Source organism: Octopus sinensis, linkage group LG10 (assembly GCF_006345805.1).
Source record: "Octopus sinensis linkage group LG10, ASM634580v1, whole genome shotgun sequence".
Classification (NCBI taxonomy): domain Eukaryota; kingdom Metazoa; phylum Mollusca; class Cephalopoda; order Octopoda; family Octopodidae; genus Octopus; species Octopus sinensis.
The window spans coordinates 34,514,062-34,531,285 of record NC_043006.1 but is presented as its reverse complement, the minus strand read 5'-3'; the positions used below and the strand labels follow the sequence as shown (position 1 = coordinate 34,531,285).

The 17,224-nt window shown below is 39.4% G+C and overlaps 1 protein-coding gene and 2 long non-coding RNA genes across 5 annotated transcripts in view; 2 read left to right on the top strand and 1 right to left on the bottom strand.

Annotated features, from left to right (window-relative positions):
• LOC118765088 overlaps positions 1-15,336 on the top strand; it is a 21,360-nt gene extending 6,024 nt beyond the window's left edge. The window contains exons 3-4 of the long non-coding RNA XR_005000938.1: positions 3,359-3,363; positions 15,178-15,336. This is a non-coding gene — a long non-coding RNA (uncharacterized LOC118765088). The remainder of the gene's footprint in view (positions 1-3,358; positions 3,364-15,177) is intronic.
• Positions 1-17,224, top strand: part of LOC115216322 (nostrin) — a 389,446-nt gene that overhangs the window by 114,375 nt on the left and 257,847 nt on the right. The gene's annotated exons all lie outside the window — the stretch shown is intronic.
• On the bottom strand, positions 14,129-14,922 carry LOC118765087. The gene is made up of 2 exons (XR_005000937.1): positions 14,891-14,922; positions 14,129-14,210 (listed from the first exon to the last, which is right to left on the bottom strand). It is a non-coding gene; the product is annotated as an uncharacterized LOC118765087 (long non-coding RNA).

The following is a 17,224-nucleotide window of genomic DNA, read 5'->3' as shown; positions in this document are numbered from 1 at the left end:
GGTACACTACATCATCATCATCATCAACGTTTAACCTCTGCTTTCCCTGCTGGCATGGGTTGGACGGTTTGACTGAAAACTGGTTAGTCAGTGGGCTGCACCAGGTTCCAATCTGATTTGGCAAAGTTTCTATGGCTAGATGCCCTTCCTAACACCAACAACTTCGAGAGTGTAGTGGGTGCTTTTTATGTGCCACCAGCATGGGTGCCATTGACCTGACACTGGCATCAGCCATAATTATAGTCTCACTTAGTTTGACAGGTCAACACAAGCACGGTATATTGCCAAGGCTCTTGGTCACCTGTCACTGCCTCCTTGAGGCCCAGCACTTGAATGGTGCCCAATGCTTGTACATATTTGAAATTTGAGAAATATGGGAAAGAAAAATAGATGTTGGAAACAATTCTGTATATCCCTAAGAAATAAAGAGAATGAAGAATTTGGGAAGGACAACAAACACAGAACTTGTAGCTGAGAAATGACTGGAAGATTAAAATGAAAAGATTTCATTAAATTGCTTTGATGGACATATTTCACATATTCTTTTCTATTCTAAGCACAAGGCCCGAAATTTTGAGGAGGGGGCCATTTGATTAGATCGACCTCAGTACGCAACTGGTACTTAATTTATCGAGTCCGAAAGGATGAAAGGCAAAGTTGAACTCAGAGCATAAAGAAAGACAAAATACTGTTAAGCATTTTGCCTGGCATGCTAACATTTCTGGCAGCTCAATGCTTTGAATCATCATCATCATCATTTAACGTCCGCTTTCCATGCTGGCATGGGTTGGACTGTTTGACTGAGGACTGGCAAACCAGATGGCTGCACCAGGCTCCAATCTGATCTGGCAGAGTTTCTACAGCTGGATGTCCTTCCTAATGCCAACCAATCCGGGTGTGTAGTGGGGGCTTTTATGTGCCACCGGCATGAGGGCCAGTCAAGTGGTACTGGAGACGCTCAAACGGTGTTTTTTATGTGCCACCTGCACAGGAGCCAGTCCAGTGGCACTGGCAATGACCTCACTTGAATGTTGTTTTTCATGTGCCACTGGCACTTGTACCAGTGAGGTAATGATCACGCTTGGATGGTGCTTTCAATGTTCCTCTGGCACAGGTGCCAGTCCTGCAGTGCTGTCATTGGCCACGTCAGCAAATTTGATTTTGATAGTGATCTCACTTACCTCAACAGGTCTTCACAAGCAAATTTTTGTGTCCAACGAAAGAAAGGTACGCATAAGTAGGCTGGTTACACTGCTGACATAGGCCATGGGTTATAGTCTCACTTGGTTTGCTGGGTCTTCTCAAGCACAGCATATTTCCAAAGGTCTCGATCACCAGTCATTGCCTCGGTGAGGCCCAGTGTTTGAAGGTCATGGCAATAAATATTCTTTCTTACTCTAGGCACAAAGCCCAAAATTTTTGGGAAGGGGTCAGTTGATTAAATCAACCCCAGTACCCAACTGGTACTTAATTTATCAACTCCGAAGGGATGAAAGGCAAAGTCAACCATGGCAGAATTTGAACTCAGAACGTCAAAACAGACGAAATTCCACTAAGCATTTTGCCCAGCTTGCTAATGTTTCTGCCAGCTCGCCACTTCAGAGTATTAAAGATGTATTAACTTTGAACACACGCACACACACATATATCTATGGTGCCAATGATGAGATAGAAACTATTGAGTTCTTGCTTTATTGTATGTTACTTTATCAATACAACCGTTGGCATTCTCTGAAAATGATCTTGGAAATGAGCAAGATTAATTAACAACAGCAAACCAACAAGAAAACCCTTGCAGGGTTACTCTTGAAATAGCAGTCAAATCTTCCTCAAATTATAGCCTACATCTTAAATTAGATTGACTAATAAATTGGACAATAGCTAAAACATCTTTGATCTCTGATTCTTTTTTTTTAATCAAATCTCACCTGGGGCTAAACAACTACTTCAATAACAGCTACATCTTAAAACAGGTTTGCACCAATGCATAATCAGCCAATCAGAAATAACAAAATGTACGTCATCCAATCGTATCTAATGTAAAATACCTTTTACCTATTGAGATCAATTGATTTGGGAGGGAATGGAGAGCAGAGCTCAATTTTTATTTTTATTTTCCCATGTTATTTATTTCTGCACTTTTTTTGTCCATTTAATTTTTGTTTTCTTTTTTATCTTCTGGTTTTTGCTTTCAATGTGTTTAATCATGTATTTAGTCTCCAAGAGAAACACATTACAATCTGCAAAAGAAGCCAAGAAAGTAATATTACTGATAATGTTTTTGTATGTGTGTGGGTTGCAGATGTCTGTCTGTGTGTGTGTGTGCATGCACATAGAAAGCTTTATATATGTATTTGTGTAATCTCGCACCGCACATGTACATGTTTATGTATGTCTTTATTGGTATATGTATACACATACACACATGGTGTGTGCCTGTGTGAATCTTCTGAATGTCTGGTTTTGTGTGAATATGTATTTGTGTGTGTGTGTATATATATATATATTATATATATATATATATATATATAATATATATATATATATATATATAAATATGTGTGTGTGTGTGTATATATAAATATGTGTGTGTGTGTGTGTGTGTATATATATATATATATGTGTGTGTGTGTATATATATATATATATAATATGTGTGTGTGTGTGTGTATATATATATATGTGTGTGTGTATATATATATGTGTGTGTGTGTGTATATATATATATGTATGTGTATATATATATTTGTGCGTGTGTGTATATATATATGTGTGTGTGTGTGTGTATACATATATACATATATATATGTATATGTGTGTGTGTGTGTACACACATACATACTCATTTTTATTTCTTTTTCGCTATTCATTGTTTAAAAGTGATTTTTAAAATGTTCGATATCTTTTTAATGTTTTATTTTCCTTCTTAAAATTGTAGCTGAAATAAAGAAGTGCCATTGATAAGTATGTCTTTGATAATGGAGGTTAACTTTCAGAGCATACTGTTTCTAAATGCTGATATATGTTACCTCTTTGATGGCTTATTTTCGTTACAGCTATGCATTGCCAAGTTACTTCATTACTGCTTCACAAAAACAGTAATGTGTGTGTGTGTGTGTGTGCATATACATATTGAAAATAAGTTCTCAAGATGCAACTTAAAATGTCATGATGTGGTATCGTGAGATGGACCAGAGGGGAGGAATTACAACCGTGTTTCATGGTCTGCTACCACAACAGCTCCTTTATAGGATCCAGTTAACTCAAGACATCATCAGGAGGAACCACGTCCGGTTTCGGCCCCTACTCCTCTACCATTTTGATGTGGCAGGGATCCCCCTTTCGGAGGTGTCTTCAGCTCTGGTGTTGGGTGCATGTCTTCTTTCTTCTGTTCCCTGGCCTCTTCGATGTATCGTCAGTGAGTGTCAGCCGGTGACTGACTGTCTTGTCAAATTTTCCCCTTTAAATACCTGCCGCTAGACTCCAGCAGGCAACCCCAGCAAGTTGTCACGTGACACTGTCTCACCTTAACTGACCAGTGAAGGCGCGTAGTCTTAGCCTGCACATTTTCTAAAATTAAAAATTGTGCTGCAGCTAATGCTTAACGTTCAATTACATGCCTATATACATATAGGCATGGTTATGTGGTTTAGGAGCTCACTTTGCAACTGTGCAGTTTTGAGTTCAGTCCCACTGTGTGGCATTCTTCAACAAGTGTCTTGTATAGTCCCAGGCCGATCGATGCATTGTGAGTGTGTTTGGTTGATGGAGACTGTGTGGAAGCCCATAGTGTGTGTGTCTGTGTGTTTCGCAAAAGCGACGGATAGAATAAATACCATACCTAAGAAATGAATATGAGGGTCAACTTCTTTGAGTAAACCTTTCAAGCTGGTGCTCTAGCATGGCCACAGACTGATGACTGAAATAAGTAAAAAATAAAATGAGACGACATTAAGATCCAACTTTTGTGAAATTTTCCAGTCAATGTCAGTCTAATTTTACATACCCATCATGTAGAGAGTGTGTGTGAATTATTTTGTACCCTGGGGTAGCACCTAATTATAACACAGGAGTGGCTGTATGGTAAGAAGCTTGCTTCCCAACCACATGGTTCCAGGTTCAGTCCCACTGCATGGCACCTTGGGGGCCAACCAAAGCTTTGTGGGTGGATTTGATTGATGGAAACTGAAAGAGGCCATCATATATATATATGTGTGTGTGTGTGTGTATATATGTGTGTGTGTATGTGTTTGTGTCTGTGTTTGTCTCCTCACCATTGCTTGACAACCAATGTTGTTTAAGTCCCTGTCACTTGCGGTTCAGCAAAAAGAGACTGATAGAATAAATACTAGGCTTACGAAGAATAAGTCCAAGGATGGATTTATTCAACTAAAGGTGTTGCTCCAGCGTGGCCGCAGTGAAATAACTGAAACAAGTAAAAGAGTATATATATGCATATATATACACACATGTACATATATACACTCATACATACATATATATAAACACACACACACACATATATACACATACATACATATATATCATATCAAAGAAAATGATGGTAGCATTACTGGAGATGGTGATGATGATGGTAGAGTAATGGTGGTGGTGGTGGTAGCATCTGCAGTAGTAGTGGCTACAACAACGACAGCTATTGTCACTATAAACTCTACTACAAAATGTCTAGCTTCCTGCCAATGTAAGAAATCATAATGAAGACTAGTGGAATCGTTATTGAGAGATATTTAGCCATTCCATTGCCTATGTCGTGTCTAATGAAATCCTTTGACAGTTCGAACAAGTAAACTATCTGTGTTGTTGTTATTGATAAAAAATTCATCACTGACACTAGACTTGTCGCAAAGCTGAAGGAATTCAGCTGCAGCAAATATAGTTTTCTGATTTACTTTATCGCTGCAATTATGCATCACTGTGCAAACTTAATAATGCTTTTAATATAGATCTATATATGCATATATATATATATATATATATATATGTATGTATATATAAATAAATAAATAAATCGAGTTAAACGCAGGTGTTATTCAAATTCTTTTACTTCCGACACGTTTCGAAGATATCACTGGTATTATTCCAAAGGAATAAAATGGTGTAAAACAATGTAAAATACCTTTTACCTATTGAGATCAATTGATTTGGGAGGAAATGAAGTAGAGCTTGATTTTTTTTTTCTTTTCCCGTGCTATTTATTTCTGCTACCCGGGTAACTATTTATCTATTTTTTCCATGTTAATTGTTAACAAGGGAAAAATACACACATCTATTTATATGCATATATATATATATATATATATATGCATATATGAAATACAACATGAAATACGAAAATAAATTAGTTCAATACACAAACTACAAGAAAAACAAATGCAAAACAAAACAAGTAACAGAAAGAACGACCCTTCATCAGTTGTCGGTTGTCTATTTACTTCCTCATTTCGAGCATTGAACAATAAATAAGTTGAAAGACAGCCAACAACTGACGAAGGGTCGTTCTTTGTGTTACTTGTCATGTTTTTCATTTGTTTCTCTCGTTGTTTGCATATTGAATTCATTTGTTTTCGTATTTCATGTTTTTACTGTTCGTGACGTCTTGTACCCATTATATATATGGCAGAACATTAGCAGCTGGCAGAAACGTTAGCACACCAGATAAATGCTTAATAGTATTTTGTCTGTCTTTACGTTCTGAGTTCAAATGCTGCCAAGGATGACTTTGCCTTTCTTCTTTCCGGGGTCAATAAATTAAGTGCCAGTTATGTACTGGAGTCGATCTAATTGACTGGCCCCCTCCTTGGGCCTTGTACCTAGAGTAGAAAGGAATAAAAGAAATAGCAGTTAAGGACTGGGGTTGTTCAAGTTACCCCTTCTCCTGAACTTGCTGGCCTTGTGCCAAAATTTGAAACTAGTGTGTGTGTTTGGGTATGTGTGAGTTGGTGTCTCCTTGTCTTGATATTGCATTATTGTGGCAAATGAGTGTCACCATCATAGAAACATCTTCCTCCAAGCTTATGTAAAAGCATTTCCTTGCTAGCAGACAGGTGAGAGTTGGCAACAGGAAGAGCATCCAGCCATACAAAATCTGCCTCAACAAATTCCATCTGACATATTCGAACATAGAAAAGTGATTTTTAAATGATAATGGTGGTGTTCTCTCTGCTCTTTCCCCAAGTCATATATTCTCATAGGGCCATTTTCCCTGAAATATTCCGCACTGCACAGAAAACCAGTCTGTTGCAGGAATACTCATTTTTGCCAACTGAATAGATTAGAGCAATTTGAAATGAAGAGTCTTGCTCATGAATACCTGGTCCAGGAATCGAAACTATAGTCTTATGGTCCTGAGTCCAACATCCAAACCACTACGCCATGTGTCAGTTTAGTAAACAGATATGGATACACACAAAAAGAAAAATAAATTCAATCAAACCATACATTGACATAATATAATCACAAAAGAGGGAGAGCAACTGAGGACCAATGATCAGGGGTTTCCTCTCCACCAAGGTCTTGAATTTCCTTGGTTACTGGGAGTAAGTACCCTTTCTCATTTGCAGTCTCTGGCTCCATTCAGCCAGGTCATATCACTGATTTCATCTGCCTTTAATAATATTATTTATTGAATATATACATTCCTATGTATTAGGAATGTATATATACTCTCTCTCTCTCTCTTTATATATATATGTTTTTGTTTTTCCTATTGATAAAAGTAATTAAGTATAACCAGTGTGTCATCTGATTGATAATCTGTGATTTAAGTTTATGAAGGTATATAAATGCAGAGAATGGAATCGGTGAAAGTCTGTACCATTTTGGAGCTATCACGTATTTCTCCACTAATTTACCTGTCTGTCTCACCTGTCTTGTTACTTATTTCCTTTGTTGTTGAACGTAGCTCTCTCATTCTTTGCCTTTCCTCACATTCACACACATGTCACACCTTTGTATATTGTAAATCTAAATTTCATAGTGATAGTGCAGACATGGCTATGTGGTTGAGAAGCTTGCTTCTTAACCAAGTGGTCTTGGTTTCAGGCCCTATGTGCAGTATCTTGGACAAGTGTCTCTTGCAGTAGCCCCAGGCTGACCAAAGCCTTGGGAGTGGATTTGGTAGATGGATACAATACGGAAGCTTGTCATACAAGTGTACTCTTGACATCATGTGACAGTTGTAAACGAGCATCAGTGTCATACAACTAAGTTGATTTCTAGTCTTCTGTGAAAAACGTCTGGCCATGTGAAAATATTATTTTGCCTGGAAACAGGGGAGGGTGATTCCAGTAAGGCAAATAGCTTTAGAAAATTGCCTCAACAAATTGTCTGACCCGTGTAAGCATGAAAAGTGGCCTTTAAAAGATGATGGGTCGGCTGAGTAGATAAGGTATTGAACCAGTGTTTGTCCATTGTTTCCGAGTTCAAATCTCCTATATCCTACTTTATTTATTTCAAACGTTTAACCCATATATGCACATAAAAAATTTCACTGTATTTAGATTAAATGTTATGGTAGGCTTTCACAATCTGGAAGAGAAGGACAGTATGCAACTGTTAGCTATGGGTGTCAACTACCTACAGAACATTTCCTTGGCATCAGTCAGTTGCTTCCCGCTGAGTTCATGTCCAAACAAGTAGGAGCAGGTTTTGTGTTGCGAAAACGCAACAAGGGGTATATATGGGTTTAACACAAATAACTAAAGTTAAAGTTAAACCCTTGTTTTTATCTTCATGCCTTTATTTCTAACTTACACTATTGTTACCTTCTCAATCACTTTTAATTTTATTTCACAACACTTCGAATAAAATTATATTACTCTGTTTCACTCCAGGGTACTTACAGTGCAGTTAGTTGTTCAAGAATAGGCACCAGATCTGTTAATGTTATCTGCAGTAGACTATCAGCAGAAAATTTCTCTCATTCACATAATGCCATGAAATGACAGCTAAGCATTACTCATTAAAAGTCCCTTGGGGGTTTATAAACTATTTATATTTTCATCTACAATTTATGTTTGTATATATGTCAGTAGGATACGATAAAAAAATATGACCCCAAATAGAGGATGGCATTTAAAATATACTTCTCTTGGTAACAGTACTGAGCACCCCTGCTATTTCTCTCTCGTGTATAACCTTATAGAACTAGGCTTTTAAACTACAGTATTTGTTGGCATGTAAGACCCTCTCTTTTTCTTCCAAACAATGTCTCAAAAAAAATCACCTTGGATTGTGTAAGCAAAGTTAGGCCTACATTTCAAGCTTTCATGCACTAAGAATATTTTTTTTCTTGAACATGTACTGCTGGGATTGGGATGCATCTAACATGCTTGTGCATTTTTGAGGCAATCAAATATAGTAATGATTGCTTTTTAGCAATTACAATTTTTTAAATCAGCATTGAAGAAGCAGACCCTCACTGTCTTTTATTCTGACTGCATATAGGATCACATTATCCGATTTACCTTGAAACCAGTAGGGTGTGATTTGAGGCACAAAGATGCCTCTCTCTGAAATGTATTTCTTTATCACTGAAATAGTCCTTTCATCCCTGGCAATATTCCATCAGGTTAAGATCAAACCAATATCTGACAGTGTTATCCTATTGTATTATATTCTATAAATCTGATCTCAGTATCTGTTCAAATAGTTAGAATTTCAAAATATCAATAAACAATATATTTCCTGTGATTCAAGTAGAAGGCTATTTGATTAAATTTCTGAAACGAATTATTGCAATAATGATAACTATTCAGGTTTTCTGTATTATTATCCGTTTGACCTTAGAATCTCTGGTTGTCTTCTATATTCCAATTTTCAGCACAGAATCTTTAATTCTAACACAAATGTTAAATATTCTTAACAACAAAGCATGATAAGCTAATGAAGAAGCTTCTGTGTAACTGCTAGAAATAATAGTCAAATTTCCTGCAAATCATGAAAACACTGGACACTTTAGTTCCTGATAGATAAAAGATGGTCTACCAACTTCACTCATAAAGCATTGGTCAGCCAAGAGCTATAGTTGAAGATGCTTGACCAAGGAGTTGGACTGAACAGAAAACCACACTGTTACAAAGTAAGTTTCTTAACCCATTCGTGCCAAAATTTTTCTGGTGAATGAAATTGCCTGAAAATTCACAGATACTATTATTTTAACCTAAATAAGAACTGAAAGAAATTCCATTGAAATCCGTTTGATACAGACTGCATATGCGTTAAGAACATGTTTCATTGTTTGATACAGATCATACATAAATCACAATTTGTATCGAGTATTTGTTTTATGCCCTTATAAATTGTCAGTTTAGACGGATGATCAGCATGAATGGGTTAACTGCACTGACTTCCGCAGTGAATATCTGAGTATTGTCATCATTAGTACAGTATGAAAGACACCCTACAACTCCAGCTTTCACTGTGATTTAAAATGATTCAAGAGAAAGCATTCTCAGTATAAATAGGCGGCGAGCTGGCAGAAACATTAGCACGCTGGGCAAAATGCTTCGCGGTAGTTCGTCTGCAGCTACGTTCTGAGTTCAAATTCCGCCAAGGTCGACTTTACCTTTCATCCTTTCGGGGACGATTAAATAAGTACCATTTACGCACTGGGGTCGATATAATCGACTTAATCCGTGTGTCTGTCCTTGTTTGTCCTCTCTGTGTTTAGTCCCTTGTGGGTAGTAAAGAAATAAGTATAAATAGTTGTACAGGCAGCACAGAACATTTATAATGAGGACTGTAGGTCCTACTTGTTTCTTCATGCCATGCTAAATTCTTCACACTGGGGACCAAGCTGTTAACAAAAGGATCTTTTTAAAAAAAATTCCTGCCTAAGGGTTTAACAGAATTCAAGTTTCCTTAACTGATGGATAAAATTTATTTCAATACATGGTTTAGCTGTATAGCCCCAGGATATCCTTCTTCAAGAATAAAACTTAAATGGAAAGCATTTGAACTTGTTTATTTTTCTTTATTTCATTTTGTTTATTTATTTTTTAGATGTTTTTATACCCTAAACTATTTTATCTAAATATCTTTTTTAAGAGTGTGGTTTGGCTTAAGGAAGATTTTACTGCTATTCTAACAAGCTTCGTGACCAAATAAAAGAAAGACTGTCAGTTCAAACCTACTCATTAATCATCTGTTTGCATCCATGATGAGAAAATCTAACTCTTAATGCCTGTCCACTCACTTACGTACAGGATGGCACGGATATGGTCAGTGTGTGTGTGTACATGAATGTTGAATAGATTCTTAATCTTTCAGCTGTTTCTCTTCGCAAAAAACAAAACAGAAACAACATTTTCATCTTAATTATTTGTATATCAAAGAATTGTTCTAGAGAACTTCTGTTCTTACTGTCATAATACTCAGGCTTTTTTTTTCTTTCTCTTTCTAGGTAAGTGATGTTTTCGAAAGCTGTCTTGCTCATTTGGAGGAACATTGGCACCAGTAATGACAGAAGAATACCATCCATCAATATGCTAGTGGTATCTTTATACATATAATGCAACGTGATATATCCATTTTCTTGTTGGGTCATTTGTCTCTCCTTTACATGCTGATAGGAGAAAGTAGTAACTGTGCTGAATGATGTGGAAGAGAGAGAGAGAAATGAAAAGTAATATGAAGAAAGATTTAATATAAAAGTGGGATTGACAGCGTGGGATGAAAAGTAATAGAAAATTTGTCAGCAGTCATACAATATTCAGAGTAGCAGACATGGAAATAGAGGGAGGAGTAGAAGAAAGGGTGAGAGAAGTAGAAAGAAGTGAAGAAAGATAAAGCTCTACAGTACTGATGGGGAATTAGAGAAGTAATGGGATAAAATAAGTAGGATATAGAAAGAACAATAGAGATAGAAAAAGGAATTCCTGTATGGTATGGAAGGGTTGGGGAGAAAAGGGGTTGAGGCAGATTTTGATTGAGTGGAAAAAATTTTAGAAAATACAGATATATTTAGATAGAGATGTAATCATATAAGTTTGAAAATTAAGAGAATGAGTGAAGTTAAAAAGAATGACTAAAAGAAGATAAAATGAAACATAAGAAGAAAATGGAGCAAAGCTTGAAACAAAAGCATTAGAAATTACTGAAAGGAGGCAGAAGTAAATTGCATCATTTTTGACAGGTAATACACTTCTGTGTATGTGTGTGTGTGTGTGAGAGAGAGAGATCACTGAACTTTACTAAATTCTGTGAAGAGTATTCTCTTTTGTGTATCTCACAATTTTACAAAATGTATTTCGAGCTAATTTTTTTTTTATCTAACGTTCTCTGGTTAAGTTAATTGATTTTGTAAAGATTGAAGAATATTAAACTTCCTTTCATTTTTCTTGGCTAAAACGTGTATCAGTGGGTGCAGGGAGCAATCCTAATTGTTGTTACCTTTTGTTTTTTATTTTTTATCATATTTGTGCATGCAGTCCTCTACATAATCTAAGACATTCCAACAGTAACCATTCTGTCTTTTTCTTTCTATTTTAGACATAGTCTATCTTGAACTATATGATTCATAGTGTCTGTCACCTTTTAAAATGGTATGGTGAGGAATTTGAGTGAGATTTGGCCATTTCTATCAAGTCGATAGGCTTTGCAGAAACCCATCCCTCATGTTGTTTGATAATTTTAATTATGTAACTATGATAAACACATTTATCAAACTGGAAAAACACACTTCCTTTAACAATTTTACCTGTGAATGATCATAGCTCCAAACATAACTTGGAATTATAGGGAAAACCAAAAAAAAAAAAAACAGAGGAAGTATATAATGCTTTATCATTTGGCAATCTATGTGACCATCTTCCAAAAGGTTTTATTTAAAGTTCAGGTTTAGTTTAGTTAATTCAATGTGTCCTTGAATTTGTAATAATTTTTATTCTCTGTCATGGATAATATTTTCTACATAAACATAGTCACATTTTTGTGGGGTGAAGTACAGTGCTGAAGGGTTCTTGACTTTGGGTAAAAGAAAATCCATGAGGATCAGTTAATTATGATTCTATTCAACTTATTCCCTTCTCATATTCACACACTTATTGCAGTGGTCCTTCAGTTTTTCTAAGCCCTGTAAAAGAACTTGAGAGGTTGGGTTTCCACCAGGCCTTTCGTGATGCCTGTAAAGCCAGGCACTTTTCAGCACCCCCTCGGATATTCTATTAAATCAACCTGGTACATACTTAAACTTAGGTTTTCTTGCATCAGCTGATGCTTGAGGAAGTCAAATTATTCCAGCACAATCAGTCACCAGCTGCCCTTACAGCATCTTTCCATCCTAGGTTTATCAGCTAATGGTCCCTGTCGATCTTGTACTATTTAATCTTAGATATCTCTTGTGCTGTTGCCCCTGAGGTTTCCACAGAAGGACTTAATTGACAAGTCGGTTTGTTTGGTGCACTTAGCAGGTACTTCTGCACAGGAATACTAAATGATAAAGTCAACCTAGGTGCAATTTAAGCTCAGAATATAAAGGGACAAGCTATTGCAACATATTTTCCCCTCATACACCTATTGGAATTATTAAATAATATCGCAAGTAAATTAGTTTCTTTGACTTACTTATCTTCATTTTACACTACTTTTATTTCTCTCTTTCTTCTTCATCCTCTTTCTCACTCACGCTCTCATCTTTTTTTTTTTTTTTTTTTCACCTTCTCTTTGGTTCCCCTTTCAGTCTCCTCTCTTACTTTTTTCTTTCCTCTCATTCCTACTATCTGAAATACTTATGCCTTTCTTTTCTTAAATTAATTATTTCTTTCTTCTCCTCCCCTCTCTTTGTTTTCCTTTCCTCCTCCTTTCTCTTACTATTTTCTCGAACTCTCTTCCTCTCTCTTTTTATATTTGTTCCCTATTTTTCTGGTTTTTCTCTCCCTTATATCCTCTCCCTCTTTCTTCTTATACCTTTCTCTATTCCTTCGTTTCTCCTTCTATCTACTTCACACACAAATGCATTCTATACTCTCCCTCGTTTTTCCTCTTTCATTTTCTTCTTACACAATCATCCATTTGTTTTCTTCATTCATATCTCCTTCCATTGTCTTTTTCTTTTATGTCTTGCTTCTTCACACACACACACACACACTCCCTCTTCCACTTCCTTCCATCACACACACACACACATTAAAATTCCTTCATTCTGTCTTTATCTCTCTCAATTCTTTCTTTCACTCTCACAGACTCGCTCATCTTCTCACTTAATCAATCAAATCACTTATACTGCCATACCATTTATTTGTCTTTACACCTTCACATATTGACCGGAAACCATTTCCCAAGAGCATTAAAAAACTACAGCAACTATTTTATTTCAAAGACACAAAACTGCACATTGATCAATATTTTCTTGTACAATATGTTCAATTGCCTATCTAGACAAATCTATTTATCTGACTGATTTCACTATTTTTCTACTTTATATATTTTTTTCTTTCTTTTGTTTTTACTTTTTCTGTTTGGAGCCTGTTTTAACAGATTTTAATTACAAGCTTTTCTTGTTCCTGCTTCCAAACTGATGTCTCAAATATTGAATTGTTATTTAGTCCCAGATCAGCATTGGTATATTATTTGCATATGAGCAAACACTATTAGATGTGACAGCATGCATGCAGGATATTAATTTATTTACATTATTTACATTTGACGGATATATCTCCTCATCTCGTTTGTTGTTAACACAACATTTCAGCTGATATACCCTCCAGCTTTCATCTGGTGTCTTGGGGAAATTTTGAACCTGGATTCTCATTCCTAAGGTATTTTTTGATGTTATTATTATTATTCAGGTAACTGCCTGGAGTTGAACTTGGAATCTTAGGGTCAGTAGCCTACGCTTTTAACCACTATGCCATATGGTTATTAGTTTGCTAGAGAAGGGGCTTAGATCAGTGCCACACCGATACGTAGCAAGTTTCCAGGAAAGAAAGAAGCATTATGAAATGCTTATGTAATATTGTATTATTTGTTTACAAAATAAACATAAAATTTTTTTAAATAGCCAACTTTTATTATATTCATTATATAAAAAAGCACCATCCGACGTCTCTTTGCGGTGTCCGCTCGGCCGGTTCGGGGGCGGCGCATCCGCGCCCGTCCCTTCCAGTCACGACGATACAGTCGGCCTTCCGCATTAGTCGCGGCGCAAATATTAGACTGAGACCGACGCGTACGGGCCGTCGTAGCAGCCGCTACACCTTCTGCGCGCGGGTCCTAGGGGTGCGGCGGCTTCACGCCCTTCGATTTTGATCTCTGTCGGCACCCTATTTGATCTCTGTCGGCACCCTCTTTGATCTATGTCGGTACACTCCTTGATCTCTGTCGGTACACTCTTTGATCTCTGTCGGCACCCTCTTTGATCTCTGTCGGCACCCTCCTTGATCTCTGTCAGCACCCTCTTCTCGCCTCCTCCGACCCCCGGCCTCGTCTTCGCAGCTGAGGACCCGGTCAGGTTACGCCGTTGACCTCGTGTTGCTTCGCCACCGTTCCCGTTCCGCCACAGGCAACGCGGCGTCACCGAAAGTTAGCGGTGCCGTGTCTGTCCCTTCTTCCCTGGACAGAACCGTGGCTTCAACTCCGGGTTTCGCTGCCTCATAGCATTTCTGCAGCTTCCCCCGGCATCACCGCCTTGGCGCGCGTCGTTTTCGTGGCGACCATCGTCATAGCACTCGCTCATTGACCGCAGTCCGGACGCAGTTCATCGCAGCCGTTTCGAAAGGAGGAGGAGGAGGAAGTGACCACTGACGCATAGGGCGCCGGGCGAGTCTAAAAGCTGCATCGGGGCCGCCCATCGCCGCTGCCCCTCTCGTCTACTGCCTTAGTCGCTGGCCTTCACCTCTTCCGCCCGAAAGCGGCCCCACTTCCAATCGACCCGCAGCAGCCCTGGTGTGCGGCAGTCGGATCACAAATCGTTTTTGCTCCGCGAACGCTTCTTCGCGTGTTGACTCATTTGTTTTCGCCTCCCCAGCGTTGGAGGAGGCGCGTGCATATACGAACGGCGGCCGAACACGTGAGCACTAACGCCTCTGTTTTCGGCCCCGCCAATTCCTTTTCTTCTCGTTTTTTTTTCGATCGGCGGCGGCGGCTGCTTCGCGAGCTTCCGCCGCTGCTGCGCTTCGTTCTTTTGAAACGTCGGTGATACCTGGTTGATCCTGCCAGTACTCATATGCTTGTCTCAAAGCTTAAGCCATGCAAGTGTAAGTTCATGCCGTAAACGAATGGTGAAACCGCAAATGGCTCAGGAACCGGACCTAATCCTCGGGACCGTATTCTTCCACCGCGAGGAGAGTGGATAACTGTGGCAATTCTAGAGCTAATAATACATGCAACCGAAGTCGCGATCGCAGGACGCACCCGGGCATTGGGCTCGAAAACGACGTCCAGCAGCTGTCGCGTCTTCGCGGCGGCGCCGGCGTCCGCTCGGCCGGTTCGGGGGCCGCGCATCCACGCCCGTCCCTTCCGGTCACGATGATACGGTCGGCCTTCCGCATTGGTCGCGGCGCAAATATTAGACTGAGACCGGTGCGTACGGGCCGTCGTAGCAGCCGCCTTGCGCGCGCGGGTCCTAGGTGCGCGGCGGCTTCACGCCCTTCGATTTTGATCTCTGTCGGCACCCTATTTGATCTCTGTCGGCACCCTCTTTGATCTCTGTCGGCACCCTCTTTGATCTCTGTCGGCACCCTCTTTGATCTATGTCGGCACCCTCTTTGATCTCTGTCGGCACCCTCTTTGATCTCTGTCGGCACCCCCTTTGATCTCTGTCGGCACCCTCTTTGATCTGCGTCGGCACCCTCTTTGATCTCCGTCGGCACCCTCTTTGATCTCCGTCGGCACCTCTTTGATCTCCGTCGGCACCCTCTTTGATTTCTGTCGGCACCCTCTTTGATCTCTGTCAGCAACCTCTTTGATCTTCGTCGGCACCCCCTTTGATCTCTGTCTGCACCATCTTTGATCTCTGTCGGCACCCTCTTTGATCTCCATCGGTACCCTCTTTGATCTCCGTCGGTACCCCCTTTGATCTCTGTCGGCACCCTCTTTGATCTCTGTCGGCACCCTCTTTGATCTCTGTCTGCACCCTCTTTGATCTCTGTCGTCACCCTCTTTGATCTCTGTCGGTACCCTCTTTGATCTCCGTCGGTACCCTCTTTGATCTCTGTCGGCACCCTCTTTGATCTCTGTCGGTACCCTCTTTGATCTCAGTCGCCACCCTCTTTGATCTCTGTCTGCACCCTCTTTAATCTCTGTCTGCACCCTCTTTAATCTCTGTCAGCACCCTCTTTGATCTCTGTCGGCACCCTCTTTGATCTCTGTCGGCACCATCTTTGATCTCTGTCGGTACCCTCTTTGATCTCTGTCGGTACCATCCGAACGTAGCCGATGCCAGCGCTGCCTTGATTGGCTCCAGTGCCAGTGGCACATAAAAAGCACCATCCGAACGTGGCCGATGCCAGCGCCACCTTGGCTGGCTTCCATGCCGGTGGCACGTTAAAAGCACCAACCGATCGTGGCCGATGCCGGACCCCCCTGGCACCTGTGCAGGTGGCACATAAAAAGCACCCACTACACTCGCGGAGTGGTTGGCGTTAGGAAGGGCATCCATCTGTAGAACCTCTGCCAGATCAGACTGAAGCCTGGTGCAGCCCCCGGCTTCCCAGACCCCGGTCGAACCGTCCAACCCATGCTAGCACGGAAAACGGACGTTAAATGATGATGATGATATTGTTTCTGGTATAAATTAATATTACTAGGAAATATTACCGGACCCTGGCACACTGGAAACAAAAACTATCAGTATGCCACATCAGATAGTTTGAGAAGCATTGGTTTAGATAACATAACCAAATTTCATGACACACCAGAATCAATAGTGTGCATCAAAGATAAGCCCCAGGCTGCAATCTTAAAGGAAACTTCTAGTGGAAGATATGAGAAATGGATGAAGTTCAGAGGCAGGCAACTTCAGTTAACCCTTTTGTTACTGTATTTATTTCGAGATGCTCTGTATTTCTTTCAATTACTTTAAATATAACAAAGAATTTAGCAAAAAAACTTAGTTTTCATTAAGCTAGTGCTAGGAACATAAATTGTGACTAAGGTTTGGTGGAAGATTTTAATTCAGAACTTATGAAAACAAGACAGAGCCAGAGGTGGTTTCAGCCGGGTTGGTATTGAAAGGGTTAAGAATTGTTTCTCTATTATATATTTT